At 39.1% G+C, this 16,132-nt stretch overlaps 2 non-coding genes across 2 annotated transcripts; both read left to right on the top strand.

Moving 5' to 3' along the window:
• The first annotated feature begins 5,254 nt into the window (after positions 1-5,254).
• Positions 5,255-5,362, top strand: LOC130954097 (small nucleolar RNA R71). The gene has a single exon (XR_009076179.1). It is a non-coding gene; the product is annotated as a small nucleolar RNA R71 (small nucleolar RNA).
• A 5,263-nt stretch (positions 5,363-10,625) lies between these two features.
• Positions 10,626-10,729, top strand: LOC130955549 (small nucleolar RNA R71). Its single transcript, XR_009076805.1, has one exon. It is a non-coding gene; the product is annotated as a small nucleolar RNA R71 (small nucleolar RNA).
• Positions 10,730-16,132: the final 5,403 nt, after the last annotated feature.

Raw genomic sequence — 16,132 nt, 5'->3', positions numbered from 1 at the left:
GCATTGTGCACCCTTTGACGTCGAAAATGCAGGGCACCCGGCCGCGTGGAGCATGCGGTCGCGTGGGAGGCCATTATTTTCATGCGACGCAGTCGCGTCAGCGACGCGATCGCGTGGAATAATTTGTGCCTTTGGCACGACTCCAGCGCTGCTTCTTCGTAACTTCTGTTCATTTTTATTTTTCTTTACTCCCCCTGCCACGCAGACGCGTCGCTGGTGCAATCGCGTCGCGCGGCGAAAATTTTTTTTTTTTAAGGAAAGATAAAGACATGGAATTGAAAGAGCACGAAAGCACTAATAAAGAGAAGAGTTATTTAAAGAAGAAAAACTAAAAGTGAAGAAAAGAACGATCATCCCGCGGTGGGTTGTCTCCCACCAAGCACTTTGCTTTAACGTCCGTAAGTTGGATGCTCCACTAGCTCAATCTGTTGCTATGTGGGGATCTTCCAGGCGGAAGATCTCAAGCTCCTTGCTTTTCTGCACCTTCTCACCGTGGTATAGCTTCAGGCGGTGTCCATTAACCTTAATAAGTTCAGAACTTGAAGGATGGCTTAGGTGATAAACTCCGTACGGTTCAGCCTTCTCTATTCTGTATGGACCTTCCCATTTTGATCTCAACTTATCGGGCATGAGCCTCAGTCGAGATTTGTAAAGGAGAACAAAATCTCCAGGTTGGAACTCTCTCTTCTTGATGTTTTGATCATGCACAGCTTTCATCTGTTCCTTGTATATTTTGGAGTTCTCATAAGCTTCTAGGCGAAGGTCCTCCAGTTCATGTAGTTGCAACTTTCTTTCAGCTCCAGCATTCTCAATCCCCATGTTGCACTCTTTAACAGCCCAGAAGGCTCTGTGTTCGATTTCAACTGGGAGATGACAAGCTTTTCCATAAACTAAGCGGAAGGGACTCATCCCAATGGGTGTCTTGTATGCTGTTCTATATGCCCACAGTGCATCTTGTAGTCTGGTGCTCCAGTCTTTTCTGTGAGGCTTTACTATCTTTTGCAAGATACGTTTAATTTCTCTGTTTGACACCTCGGCTTGCCCATTAGTTTGGGGATGGTAAGCTGTTGCAACTTTATGGATTATCCCATGCTTCTTCATCAATCCTGTTAGTCTCCTGTTACAAAAATGGGTGCCTTGATCGCTCACGATCGCTCGTGGTGATCCAAAGCGGCATATAATATGGTTTCTCACAAAGGAAACAACAGTGTTAGCATCATCAGTGCGGGTAGGAATTGCTTCCACCCATTTGGAAACATAATCTACAGCTAACAATATATAAAAATATCCACTAGAATTTGGAAATGGACCCATGAAGTCAATGCCCCAAACATCAAAAATTTCACAGAAAAGCATATATTGTTGAGGCATCTCATCCCTCTTGGATATGTTACCAAATTTCTGGCATGGGTGACAAGATTTACAAAATTCAGCAGCATCTCTAAAAAGAGTAAGCCACCAGAATCCACAGTCTAAGATCTTTCTAGCTGTTCATTGAGGGCCAAAATGTCCTCCACTCTTAGATGAGTGACAAGCCTCTAAAATGGACTGGAATTCTGATTGAGGTACACAACGTCTAATTATCTGGTCAGCGCCACATCTCCATAAATATGGGTCATCCCATATATAATATTTAGACTCGCTTTTCAGCTTGTCTCTTTGATGTTTAGAAAAATGTGGAGGAAATGTGCGGCTAACTAAATAATTAGCAACAGGTGCATACCAAGGGACTACCTCAGATACTGCTTGCAGGTTGTCAAAAGGAAAATTATCATCTATAGGAGTAGAATCATCCTTAATATGTTCAAGGCAACTCAAGTGGTCTGCTACTAAATTTTGATTACCACTCCTATCCTTGATTTCTAAATCAAATTCTTGTAGCAGCAGTATCCAACGTATAAGTCTTGGTTTGGATTCCTTTTTAGCCAATAGATACTTTAGAGCTGCATGGTCCGAATACACTACTACTCTAGTACCAAGTAAATAAGCCCGGAATTTATCCAGAGCAAAAACAATAGCAAGTAGCTCTTTCTCAGTAGTAGTATAATTGGACTGGGCAGTGTCTAAAGTCTTAGACGCATAGGCAATAACAAAAGGATTCTTACCTTCACGCTGAGCCAGCGCTGCTCCTACTGCATGGTTGGAAGCATCGCACATGATTTCAAATGGCTGGCTCCAGTCGGGTCCTCTCACAATTGGAGCTTGAGTTAGAGCAGTCTTTAGCTTATCAAATGCTTGTTTGCAATCCTCACTGAACTCGAACTCAATATCCTTTTGTAGTAATCTGGATAAGGGAAGTGCCACCTTACTAAAGTCCTTAATAAATCTCCTGTAGAAACCTGTATGGCCAAGGAACGAACAGACTTCCCTCACAGAAGAGGGGTAAGGTAAACTAGAAATAACATTCACCTTTGCTGGGTCTACAGAAATGCCATTATTAGATACCACATGTCCCAATACAATCCCTTGCTTTACCATAAAGTGGCATTTTTCGAAATTCAATACAAGGTTGTATTAATACATCTATCTAATACTCTAGATAATCCATCTAAGCAAAGGTTAAAAGAATCACCATAAACGCTAAAATCGTCCAGAAAAACTTCCATACAGTCCTCAATAAGATCAGAGAAAAGACTCATCATGCACCTTTGGAAAGTAGCTGGTGCATTGCACAAGCCAAAGGGCATTCTCTTATAAGCGTAGGTCCCAAAAGGACATGTAAAAGTAGTCTTTTCCTGATCCTCAGGAGCTATATGAATCTGGAAATAACCTGTGTAACCATCTAAAAAGCAATAATGTTATTTACCTGACAGGCGATCCAGCATTTGATCAATGAATGGAAGTGGGTAGTGATCCTTACGAGTAGCTTGGTTGAGACGCCTGTAATCAATACAGACTCTCCAAGCATTCTGAACTCTAGTTACTATGAGCTCTCCATGCTCATTCTTCACAGTAGTGACTCCGGACTTCTTGGGCACCACTTGTACTGGGCTTACCCATTCACTGTCTGAAATGGGATATATGATACCGGCCTCCAATAGTCTGGTCACTTCCTTTTTGACAACTTCCAAGATGGTAGGATTCAATCTTCTTTGTGGTTGACGGACAAGTCTTGCTCCCTCTTCTAAAAATATTCTGTGCTCGCATACTTGAGGGTTGATTCCCACTATGTCTGCCAAACTCCACCCAATTGCCTTCTTATGCTTCCTCAGCACATCAAGTACCTGTTCTTCTTGTTGAGAAGTCAGTTCTCTTGCAATAATAACCGGAAGCTTCTGCTCATCCTCAAGGTAAGCATATTTGAGATATGGAGGGAGAGGTTTCAATTCTAACTTTTGATCATGGGCAGGCTCTGGGTTATCTGGGGCTTGTGAAAATGGCGAAGTGTCCTCATTGTCAGTTAAGAGGGTCCCCACACTTGGACCTTGTCCAGTGTGCCTCTCTTCAAACTCTTCCTTTTGAACTTCAGCCACACTTTCGTCTATGACATCACACTGGAAGATAGAACGATCTTCTGGGGGGTTGTCAATGACTCCATTCAGATTGAAGATTACTATGCGGCCATCTATTTCAAAGGAGTATGTCCCTGAAAAAGCATCCAATTTGAATTTTGATGTCTTCAGGAATGGTCTTCCAAGTAGGATTGATGATGGCTTATCTGAATCATTATGGGGCATCTCCAAGATATAAAAATCAGTGGAAAATGTGAGCCCTTTAATGTTCACCAAAACATCTTCAGCAACTCCAGCCACTGTAATAATGCTTTTATCTGCTAACACAAAACGAGCTGCCGACCTTTTTAAGGGAGGGAGCCTTAAAACATCATATATAGACAAAGGCATTATACTGACACATGCTCCTAAATCACACATGCAATCATAAATTACTACACCACCAATAGTACAACTAACTATGCAAGGACCTGGATCACTACATTTTTCAGGTAATCCTCCCATTAAAGCAGATATAGAACTACCTAAAGGAATAGTTTCTAATTCATTAATTTTGTCTTTATGGATACATAAGTCTTTTAGAAACTTTGCATATTTAGGTACCTGCTGAATAACATCAAAAAGGGGAACAGTTACCTCAACCTTTTTGAATATTTCTACCATTTTAGGATCAGGTTCCAGCTGCTTCCTAGGCTTCCTTGCAAGTTGTGGAAATGGAATAGGAGTAGTGTTTTCTATGGTGCCTGCACCTTTTTGTGCTCCTTCCTGTGGTTGAGCTATCCCTTCTTCAGCTATGTCCTGTATATCCTCTTCCTCTTCAACATCTTCGATTTCTACCACCTCTTCAGCTGAGGCGTATTCTGGTGAGCTTGGTTCCTCTTGATTCCTCTCCTGCAGTGTGGTTCCGGACCTCAGGGTGATGGCATTAATGCCTCCCTTTGGATTGGGTAATGGTTGAGAGGGGATTCCAGTGGTGCTTGAAGGTTGGTTACTGGAATTTTGTGCTGAACCAAGTTGTGTCATAAAAGCTTGCAGAGTAGAGGTGAAACCATTCAGACTGGCGTTAATACTGTTTACGATGGTATTTTCCATGGCCAGTTGTCTTTTCTCAAAAGCTTGTAATAAATCTTCATTAGAAGATCAGAAGAATGAGTAAATTGAGAGGTTTGCTGCTGATTGTTCGGTGGTCCTTGGTTTTGCCTCAGGTGAGGTGCTCGGTAAGGTTGATTTTGCTGCCTGTTGTTGTAATTATTCCACCTCTGATTTCCCTGATTATCTCTGCCTCCCTTATTATTGTTGTCCCTCCAATGCTGGTTTGAATTATCCTGTCATCCATGGTTATTATTTCCACTTTGATTGTACCCTTGGTTGGGGTGGTCATAGAAGTTGTGAGTGGATGCCACCATGTTGTCTTCTTGTTGGAGCTGCGGGCATTCATCAGTGTAATGGCTGTAATCAGCACAAATTCTGCAAATTCTTTGTGGAACTAGTTGTTGGTTTTGCTTCGGTTGAGTTTGCTAAGCTTGTTGATTTAACTGCAATTGCTTCAGCAGGTTGGTCATTTCACAGATGCTTCGATTTAGAGCAGCAGTCTCTATGCCAGAAGATACTTCTGCAACGGCCCTTGAACGGCCTTGCTTCTGTCTGTGGTTCCGAGTAGATTCAGCTAAATCACTGATCAATTGCCAAGCTTCATCAGTGGTCTTGTACTTCTTCATAGACCCATTGCTGGCACTTTCCAATGTGGTCTTATCTTGGGGCCTCATACCTTGTGTGACATAGCTGAGTAGCACGATCTTGTCAATCATGTGGTGGGGGCATGCTTCCAGAAGATTATTGAAGCACTCCCAGTATTCAAAGAGAGTCTCATTGTCATCCTGAACAATTGTAGAGATATCCTTCCTCAGTTTATCAGTAACTTCAGATGGAAAGAATTTCTCCAGAAACTCTTTTCTGAGTGTATCCCAGTTGGATACATTTGCTAGAGGTTGAGTGTAGTACCACTCTCTTGCTTTTCCCTAAAGAGAGAACGAAAAAGCTTTCAGCAGAATTGAAGTTTCATCAGTGCCATCACGCCTGACAGTAGAACAGGCTGCCTGGAAATCTCTCAAGTGCTTGATAGGCTCTTTGAGCAGGTAGGCCATGAAACTTGGGCATCAAATTTAGCAGTGCGGTCTTTATTTCAAAATCCGTAGCCACCGCTGGATGATGCGCTTGAAAGGGTTGTATTGTAAAATCAGGAGCTCCTTCCTCCTGAATGGTAACTCTTCTAGCTGCCATGTTTTCTGCACGTAAAACAATTGAATCAGTAGAATGGGGGCTGGTTTCTTCCTCAGATTCACTTTCAGATCCGCCCTCAGAGCGGACTAACCTACGCTGTTCTCGCCTTATTCGTGAAATTGTTCTTTCAATTTCAGGATCGAATATTAGCAAGCGCGGATCAGGAAGTGAACGTGTCATTTGACGGAAGAAACATGCAGCTCATAGTAGCAAAATTAAATAAAATGCAAGTAAATAGATTCTAATTAATAAAATTAGCACTCTATTGCAACTCCCCGGCAACGACGCCAAAAATTGATGGAGTGCAGAAGCTGGTGAATTAAAAATTTATTAAAATGGTTACGTTGCAAGTATAGTTCTTAACTCACCGAAAATCTGCCTATCAATTTAGAAATATGTCACAGAAAGTTTAAATTAAAATTACTGGGAGTTTTAAGTCCCAGGTCATCTCCCAACGAGTTGCAGAAAAGTGTGCTGTTTTATTAATCAGATATTCCAAAAAGTTGAGCTAAGTAAATTGGAATTTAAATTGAGGAATTTTAAATAATATAAATAAAAGCCTTGAGTGGAAATTGATTGGTTAGAATCTCTATCATTGATGGTGTGATTGTAAGATTAATTTATAATTAATAGTTGTTCTGTTTGGTTATCCCTTACTAGGTAAGGGAAAATCAAACAAGTGGGAATGCCAGATCTGTTCACAAGTTGCAACCCACTTAGTTCAAAGGTATTGGCGTCGGTGACAGGATAGCAATCCAACATTTAACCCAATTACAAATTTTTCCTTCAATCCTTCCAACTCAAGAGTTCCTTTTAATCAACTCCCCATCAAGTAATGAAACTACTCACGCATTGTAAATAAAGAATCCATGGCACATGAAAGGGAATTAAAAGAAGACATGATTATTGGAATTGAAATTAAATTAAAAAGAAATAATCCTTGCATTAATTAATCATAAAAGTATCTGAATGACAAAATTGAACATAACAAAGAACATGGAAGAATAAAACCAAGTTAAGAGAACAAACTAGAGTGATGAAGTCTTAATGAGGAAATAACTCTTCTCAATGTTCCAATGCTAAGACCAATTGAAAATTAAAATTCTAAAAACTAGAGAGAAAAACCTAAGAGAGCGAAAAAACTAGATCTAAAACTACTCAATGAATGTATCTATGTTGTTTCTACATATTCTCTGACTCTAGTCTGCTGTTCCGGGCCGAAAACTGGGCCGAAATAGGGTCCAAAATCACTGGTTTCGGATTCTGCAGATTATGCAGATCGCGCATGTCACGTGTTCGCGTCGTCCACGCTACCGCGTTGCTTGTGCTTTCCAATCCGTGTGTCCGTGCAAGCCATGCGGCCGCGTCACTGCGATTTGCGCTCCTTCGCGCGGTCGCGTGAGCCATGTGACCGTGTCACTTTTCACTGGTTATCTCCTCAAATTCTTGTGTTCCTTCCATTTTTGCTAGCTTCCTCTCCAATCTCTGTCTCATTCATGCCCTATAAAGCCTGAAACACTTAACACACAGATTACGGCATCGAATGGAATAAAGGAGAATTAAAATTAAATAATTAAAGTCTCTAGGAAGCAATTTTCAAACATGTAATAAATTCAGGAAGGAAATCTAAATGCATGCTAAATTGATGAATAAGTGGGTAAGGATCACGACAAAACCACACAATTAAACACAATATAAACTATAAAATAGTGGTTTATCAGCATTCATTCAGAAAATAAAAAATATTGTCACCATATCAATATAATTAAACTAATTTCAAGGATAAATTCGAAACTCATGTACTTCTTGTTCTTTTGTATTAAAAACATTTTTCATTTAAGAAAGGTGAAGGATTCATGGAATTATTCATAGCCTTAAGACATAGTTACTAAATACTAATGATCATGTAGTAAAGACACAAAACATAGACAAATATAAAGCATAAAATCGAAAAACAGAGAGATAAGAACAAGGAAGTTAAGGAATGAGTCCACCTTAGTGAGGGTGGCGCCTTCTTCTTGAAGGACCAATGGTGTCTTTAAGCTCCTCTATGTCTCTTTCTTGCCTCTGTTGCTTGATCCCTAGTGATTTTGGTGCTTCTATCCTTATTTGCTCCCAATAATCGTGTGGAGGAAAATATATCCCCTAAGGTATTTCAGAGATTTCTTGATGAGAGAATTCATCATGCTCTTGTTGAGGTCCATGAGTGGGCTCTCTTGATGTGCAGTCAAATGCTCTACTACTGAGCTATGGACCCTTGAGATGAATCTCTCCATCTCCCATGACTTAGAGGTGAAAGCAATTGCCTTCCCTTTCCTCTTTCTTGAGGTTTCTTTGGCCTTAGGTGCCGTCAATGGTTATGGAAAAACAAAAAAGCTATACTTTTACCACACCAAACTTAGAATGTTGCTCGCCCTCGAGCAAAAGAAGAAAGAATAGAAGAAGAAGAAGAAGAAGAAGAAGAAGAAGAAGAAGAAGAAGAAGAAGAAGATATGGAGGAGAGGGAGAGAGGTGTGGGTTTCGGCCAAGGGGGAGAAGAGAGGGTAGTGTTGTGTGAAAATGAAGAAGGATGGAGGGGTTTATGGGGAAAAGTGGATGGATGTGATTGGTGAAGGGGTAATAGGGAAGAGAGATTGAGGTGATTGGTGAAGGGTATAATGTTATTGAATTGTGTGAAGAAGAGAGAAGTGGGGTAGGTGGAGATCTTGTGAGGTCCACAGATCCTGAGGTGATCCTGTGGGATTCACAGATCTTGAGGTGTCAAGGATTTCTCATCCCTACACCTTTTAGGCGTGTAAAACGCCTTTTGTATGCAATCCTGGCGTTTAACGCCAGACTGCAGCTTGTTTCTGGCGTTAAATGCCCAAATGTAGCCTGTTTCTGGCGTTTAACGCCAGCCTGATACTTATTTCTGGTGTTAAACGCCAGCTTGGTGCTTGTTTCTGGCGTTAAACGCCAGACAAATGCTTATTTCTGGCGTTTAAACGCCAGACAGCTCTTCCTCTAGGGTGTGCTTTTTCTTCTACAATTTTTGATTCTATTTTTAATTTTTGCAATTATTTTGTGACTCCACATGATCATAAACCTAATAAAACATAAAAGAACAATAGAAATATAGATAAATAAAAATTGGGTTGACTTCCAATAAGCGCTTCTTTAATGTCAATAGCTTGACAGTGAGCTCTCATGGAGCTTCACAGATGTTCAGAGCATTGTTGGGACCTTCCAACACCGAACTTAGAGTTTGAATGTGGGGGCTTCTTAACACCAAACTTAGAGTTTGGTTATGGCCTCCCAACACCAAACTTAGAGTTTGATTGTGGGGGCTTTGTTTGACTCTGTATTGAGAGAAGCTTATCGTGCCTCTTTTCCATAGTTGCAGAGGGAGATTCTTGAGCTTTAAACACAAGGTAGTCCCCATTTAATTGAAGGACTAGCTCTCCTCTATCAACATCAATCACAGCTCCTACTGTGGTTAGGAAGGCTCTACCAAGGATGATGCATTCATCCTCATCCTTTCCAGTGTCTAAGATTATGAAATCAGCAGGGATGTAAAGGCTTTTAACCTTTATTAACACGTCCTCTACCAATCCATAAGCTTGTTTTATTGACTTGTCTGCCATCTCTAATAAGATTCTTGTAGCTTGTACCTCAAAGATCCCCAGTTTTTCCATTACAGAGAGTGGCATAAGATTTATACCTGACCCAAGGTCACACAGGGCCTTCTCAAAGGTCATGGTGCCTATGGTACAGGGTATTAAGAATTTACCAGGATCTTATTTCTTTTGAGGTAAAGTTTGCTGAACCCATGTATTTAGTTCACTAATGAGCAAGGGAGGTTCATCTTCCCAAGTCTCATTACCAAACAACTTGGCATTCAGCTTCATGATGGCTCCTAGATATTGAGCAACTTGCTCTTCAGTTACATCTTCATCCTCTTCAGAGGAAGAATAGTTCTCAGAGCTCATGAATGGCAGAAGGAAGTTTAATGGAATCTCTATGGTCTCCATATGAACCTCAGATTCCTTTAGGTCTTCAATAGGGAACTCCTTTCTATATGGAGGACGTCCCATGAGGTCTTCCTCATTGGGATTCATGTCCTCCCCTTCCTCTTTGGATTCGGCCATTTTGATAATATCAATGGCCTTGCACTCTCTTTTTGGATTCTCTTCTGTATTACTTGGGAGAGTACTATGAGGAGTTTCAGTGATTTTCTTACTCAGCTGACCCACTTGTGCCTCCAAATTTCTAATGGATGACCTTGTTTCACTCATGAAACTTAAAGTGGCCTTAGATAGATCAGAGACTATGTTTGCTAAGCTAGAGGGACTCTGCTCAGAATTCTCTGTCTGTTGCTGAGAAGATGATGGAAAAGGCTTGCTATTTCTAAACCTGTTTCTTCCACCATTATTAAAGCCTTGTTGAGGCTTTTGTTGATCCTTCCATGAGAAATTTGGATGATTTCTCCATGAGGAATTATAGGTGTTTCCATAGGGTTCACCCATGTAATTCACCTCTGCCATTGCAGGGTTCTCAGGATCATAAGCTTCTTCTTCAAAAGATGTCTCTTTAGTACTGTTGGATTCATTTTGCAATCCATTCAGACTCTGAGAGATCATGTTGACTTGCTGAGTCAACATTTTGTTCTGAGCCAATATGGCATTCAGAGCATCAATTTCAAGAACTCCCTTCCTCTGAGGCGTCCCATTACTCACAAGATTCCTCTCAGAGATGTACATGAATTGATTATTTGCAACCATGTCCATGAGTTCTTGAGCTTCTGCAGGCGTTTTCTTTAGGTGAATGGATCCACCTGTAGAATGGTCCAGTGACATCTTAGAAAGCTCAGATAGACCATCATAGAATATATCTAAAATGGTCCACTCTGAAAGCATGCCAGAAGGATACTTTTTGGTCAACTGCTTGTATCTTTCCCAAGCTTCATAGAAGGATTCACCATCTTTTTGCTTGAAGGTCTGAACATCCACTCTAAGCTTGCTCAGCTTTTGAGGAGGAAAGAACTTGGCCAAGAAGGCCGTGACCAGCTTATCCCAAGAGTCCAGGCTATCTTTAGGTTGTGAGTCCAACCATGTTCTAGCTCTGTCTCTTACAGCAAAAGGGAAAAGCATGAGCCTGTAGACTTCAGGATCTACTCCATTAGTCTTAACAGTATCACAGATCTGCAAGAACTCAGTTAAAAACTGATAGAGATCTTCTGATGGAAGTCCATGAAACTTGCAGTTCTGTTGCATTAGAGCAACTAGTTGAGGCTTCAGCTCAAAATTGTTTGCTCCAATGGTAGGGATTGAGATGCTTCTTCCATAAAAATTGGAAGTAGGTGTAGTATAATCACCAAGCATCCTCCTTGCGCCTCCACTATTGTTATTGGGTTCGGCCATGTTTCTTTCTTTTTCGAGATTCTCTGTAAGGTTTTCTCTGAATTATTGTGCTTTAGCTTCTCTTAGCTTCTTCTTCAGAGTCCTTTCAGGTTTAGGATCTGCTTCAACAAGAATGTCCTTGTCCTTGCTCCTACTCATATGAAAAAGAAGAGAACAGAAAAGGAAGAGGAATCCTCTACATCACATTATAGAGATTTCTTTATGTGAGTAGAAGAAGAAAAGAATAGAAGAAAGAGGAGAAAAATTTGAACACAGATAGAGAAGAGAAGAAGGTTCGAATTTTAAGATGAAGAGAAGTGTTAGTAAATAAATAAAATAAATAGAAAGAGATGAGAGGGAGAGAATTTCGAAAATTATTTTTGAAAAAAAAGGTTAGTGATTTTCGAAAATTAAGAGAAAAAATAAAATTTGAAATAATTAGTTGATTAAAAGAATTTTGAAAAAGAGGGAGGTGATTTTCAAAAATTAGAGAGAAGAAAGTGGTTAGGTGGTTTTGAAAAAGATAAGAAATAGTAAAACAAACAAAGAAATCAATTAGTTAGTTGAAAAAGAATTGAAATTCAATTTTAAAAAGATAGGAAGTTAGAAAAGATTTTTTAAATCAATTTTGAAAAAAAAAAGATATAATTTAAAAAAGATATTTTGAAAAGATATGATTGAAAAAGATATTTTGGAAAAGATTTGATTTTTAAAATTAAAATTGATTACTTGACTAACAAGAAACTAAAAGATATGATTCTAGAAAATTATGAAATGAATTTAAGAAAAATATTTTGAAAAATATTTTTAAATTTTCGAAAATCATAAAAGAAAAATGAAAAAGATTTGATTTTTGAAAAAGTTTTGAAAAGATAGGATTTTTAAAATTGAAAATTTGACTTGACTTATAAGAAATAGCTAAGTTTTAAAAATTTTGACTAAGTCAACTCAAATTTTCAAAATTTATGAGAGAAATAAGGAAAAGATATTTTTTTATTTTTGAAATTTTAATGATGAGAGAGAAAAACACAAAAATGTCTCACAGCATGGAAATTATGAATCAAAACACATGATGCATGCAAGAACACTATGAATGTCAAGATGAACACCAAGAACACTTTGAATATTAAGATGAACATCATGACTTATTTTTGAAAAATTTTCAAGAAAAGAAAAACATGCAAGATACCAAACTTAGAAATTTTCAATGCTTAGACACTAACAAAACAAGAATGCATATGAAAAATAAGAAAAGACACAAAACAAGAAAATATGAAGATTAAACAAGAAGACTTGTCAAGAATAACTTGAAGATCATGAAGAACACATGCATGAATTTTCGAAAAATGCAAAAGTTTTTAAAACATGCAATTGACACCAAACATAAAAATTGACACTAGACTCAAACAAGAAACACAAAATATTTTTTATTTTTATGATTTTATTAAATTTTTTTTCGAAAATTATTTTTTTGAAAAACGAAAACAAAGAAAATTTTTTTTTTGAAAACTTTTTGAAAAGAAAATTACCTAATCTGAGCAACAAGATGAACCTTCAGTTGTCCAAACTCGAACAATCCCCGGCAACGGCGCCAAAAACTTGGTGCACGAAATTGTAATCATCAACAATGGTGCCAAAGACTTAGAGCTCTCAAACTTGAATCACACTTTGTCATAACTTCGCACAACTAACCAGCAAGTGCACTGGGTCGTCCAAGTAATACCTTACGTGAGTAAGGGTCGATCCCACGGAGATTGTTGGTATGAAGCAAGCTATGGTCATCTTGTAAATCTCAGTCAGGCGGATTATAAGGGTTATAATGGTTTTCGAATATAAAGATAAATAAAACATAAAATAGAGATAGAGATACTTATGTAAATCAGTGGTGGGAATTTCAGATAAGTGTATGGAGATGCTTTGTCTCTTCTGAATCTCTGCTTTCCTACTACCTTCCTCCAATCATTCTTACTACTTTCTATGGCAAGCTGTATGTAGGGCGTCACCATTGTCAATGGCTACTTCCCATCCTCTCAGTGAAAATGGTCCAAATGCTCTGTCACAGCACGGCTAATCATCTGTCGGTTCTTGATCATGTTGGAATAGAATCCAGTGATTATTTTGCGTCTGTCACTACCCCCAACACTCGCGAGTTTGAAGCTCATCACAGTCATCCCATCTCAGATCCTACTCGAAATACCACAGACAAGGTTTAGACTTTCCGGATCTTAGGAATGGCCGCCAATAATTCTAGCTTATACCACGAAGACTCCGATCTTTCGGAATGGAGGCTAAGAGATATGCGCTCGATCTAAGGTAGAACGGGAGTAGTTGTCAGGCACGCGTTCATATGTGAGAATGATGATGAGTGTCACGGATCATCACATTTATCATGTTGAAGTGCAGCGAATATCTTAGAATAAGAATAAGTTGAATTGAATAGAAGAATGATAGTAATTGCATTAATACTCAAGGAACAGCAGAGCTCCACACCTTAATCTATGGTGTGTAGAAACTCCACCGTTGAAAATACATAAGTGATGGTCCAGGCATGGCCAAATGGCCAGCCCCCTCCCCCCCCCCAAATGTGATCAAAGGATCAATTCCTAGATAATCCAAAGATAAGACGGTCTAAGAGATATCTAATACAATAGTAAAAAGTTATATTTATACTAGACTAGCTACTAGGGTTTACAGAGATAAGTCTAAGTGCAGAAATCCACTTTCGGGACCCACTTTGGTGTGTGCTTGGGCTGAGCTTGAACTTTACACGTGCAGAGGCTTCTCTTGCGGTTAAACTCCAAGTTGTAACGTGTTTTTGGCGTTTAACTCTGGTTTGTGACGTGTTTCTGGCGTTTTACTCCATAATGCAGCATGGAACTGGCGTTGAACGCCAGTTTGCGTCGTCTAAGATCGAACAAAGTATAGACTATTATATATTGGTGGAAAGCCCTGGATGTCTAGTTTCCAACGCAGTTGAGAGCGCGCCATTTAAAGTTCTGTAGCTCCAGAAAATCCATCTCAAGTGCAGGGAGGTCAGAATCCAACAGCATCAGCAGTCCTTTGTCAGCCTCCTATCAGATTTTTGCTCAGGTCCCTCAATTTCGGCCAGAAAATACCTAAAATCACAGAAAAATATACAAACTCATAGTAAAGTCCAGAAATATGAATTTTGTATAAAAACTAATAAAAACATCCCTAAAAGTAGCTAGATCCTACTAAAAACTACCTAAAAACAATGCCAAAAAGCGTATAAATTATCCGCTTATCAGCGTGCCACGCCCCTTTTGTGTTCTCCATTTTGCTCTCTGAAATTTTGTGCTAGCATGCCACGCCCAGTCCCTAGCGTGCCACACCCACCTGCATGCTTGCATCTCCCTTCTGGAATTTAGTACTGGCGTGCCACGCTTAGCTCCTGGCATGCCACGCCAGTGCATTTTTGTGGCGTTTGCTCTCAAGTGGGATGCTAGTTTCACACGCCCAGCTTCTTGTTTGTCTTCTTCCCATTTTTGATGTCCTTTTCACCTGAAAATCAGCACAACTCATCTCAAAGTAGTGTACCATAATATTCATCAAATAATGCATGAATTGTACTGATCAAATGAGATTTATGCTCCTTTATGGTCTTCTTTATGCAAGAAAGAAGGGTAGATGATGCAAGTCATTAATTACATCTCTTCTTTTTCACCTGCTTGACTTTTTGATAGTTTCTGAAAATTGAGTATGCAAGATGTTCAGAAAAAATAGAATAATGAAAAAATTGCTGCCAATTCGGGTTCTAGAGCAGAAAATGAGGGTGACTCAGAAAATACTGATACGACTACTGATACTAATTCTTCTTCTAATACTTTATTGGAGATATCCTATCACATGAATAATGTCCAACACAATAACAACGCCATGTCCAAGCTTAGAAAGGAGAATAAAAAACAAACCTGAAACAACTTGCCAGAAAGTTTGTGATAGGTTTCAAACGGAGGAGTGGAGGTAATGTTACTGAAGATATTTCAAAGAAAATTTGTATCAATGATATTATCTTTGATGCTATGACGGTGGAAGGTTCCAGCCTTCAAGTGATACCCAAAGAAATATGAAAATGCTCTCGTAGAATTGTCGAGATTTGGGGAGACCCCTGACAATCCACAATCTTAAAGGGATTTGCAAATCATACTCCCCCGAGGTTAGTTTTATCTATGAAACAAAAAATTAATCTCAACAAGTTGAAGGAAAACTAAGATCTTGTGGTTTCAAGGAATAGTTTATTGTGGATCCAGATGGATTATCTGGGGGTTTGGCAATGGCATGGAGGGATAGTTGTACTGTTCAGATTTTACAACATGCTAGATTCTTTATTGCGGCATCAGTTTTGACAGCTGGTTCTAATTATCCCTATGGTGTTCTAGGTGTTTATCTCAGTTCAAATGATCAATATAAAATGGCTCAGTTTGCTGAATTAACTTCAATAACCCAATAGTTCGATGGTAAGGTTATGTTAATGGGTGATTTTAATGCCATTTCTAATCAATTGGAGAAAGCAGGTAGGGGTGTTAACTCTCCTTCTTCTATTGAAACTTTTAATAGTTTTATTGACGATAATTCTCTTATTGATATTGGTATGGTTGGAAGACCATTCACTTGGTCGAATAGACGGAGTGGTAATGAGTTAATACATAAAAGACTGGACCGATTTCTGGTAGGAGTTGATTGGTAGAAACTCTATCCTAATACATCGGTTCTTAGACTGTCAGAATCAAGATTGGATCACTCCCCTCTTCTCTTAGACTCTAATTTGGGAACTGAGAGATCTAAACGGCAATTCAAATTCCAAGAAATATGATGTTTCAATGATGAAATAAGGCAGATTTTTAGAGAGGTTTGGCACGAACAGATTGATGGTTTGGCCATGTATATCCTAGCTCAAAAAATAAAGCATTATCAGTATAAGATTGTCAGATGATAGCAAGATCACAGATCTAATTTGAAGATGGAGATTTATTTACTACAGTCTGAATTAGAGGAACTTTG

The sequence above is a fragment of the Arachis stenosperma genome, chromosome 1 (genome assembly GCF_014773155.1).
Source record: "Arachis stenosperma cultivar V10309 chromosome 1, arast.V10309.gnm1.PFL2, whole genome shotgun sequence".
Classification (NCBI taxonomy): domain Eukaryota; kingdom Viridiplantae; phylum Streptophyta; class Magnoliopsida; order Fabales; family Fabaceae; genus Arachis; species Arachis stenosperma.
This window is presented reverse-complemented; position numbering and strand designations above follow the sequence as displayed.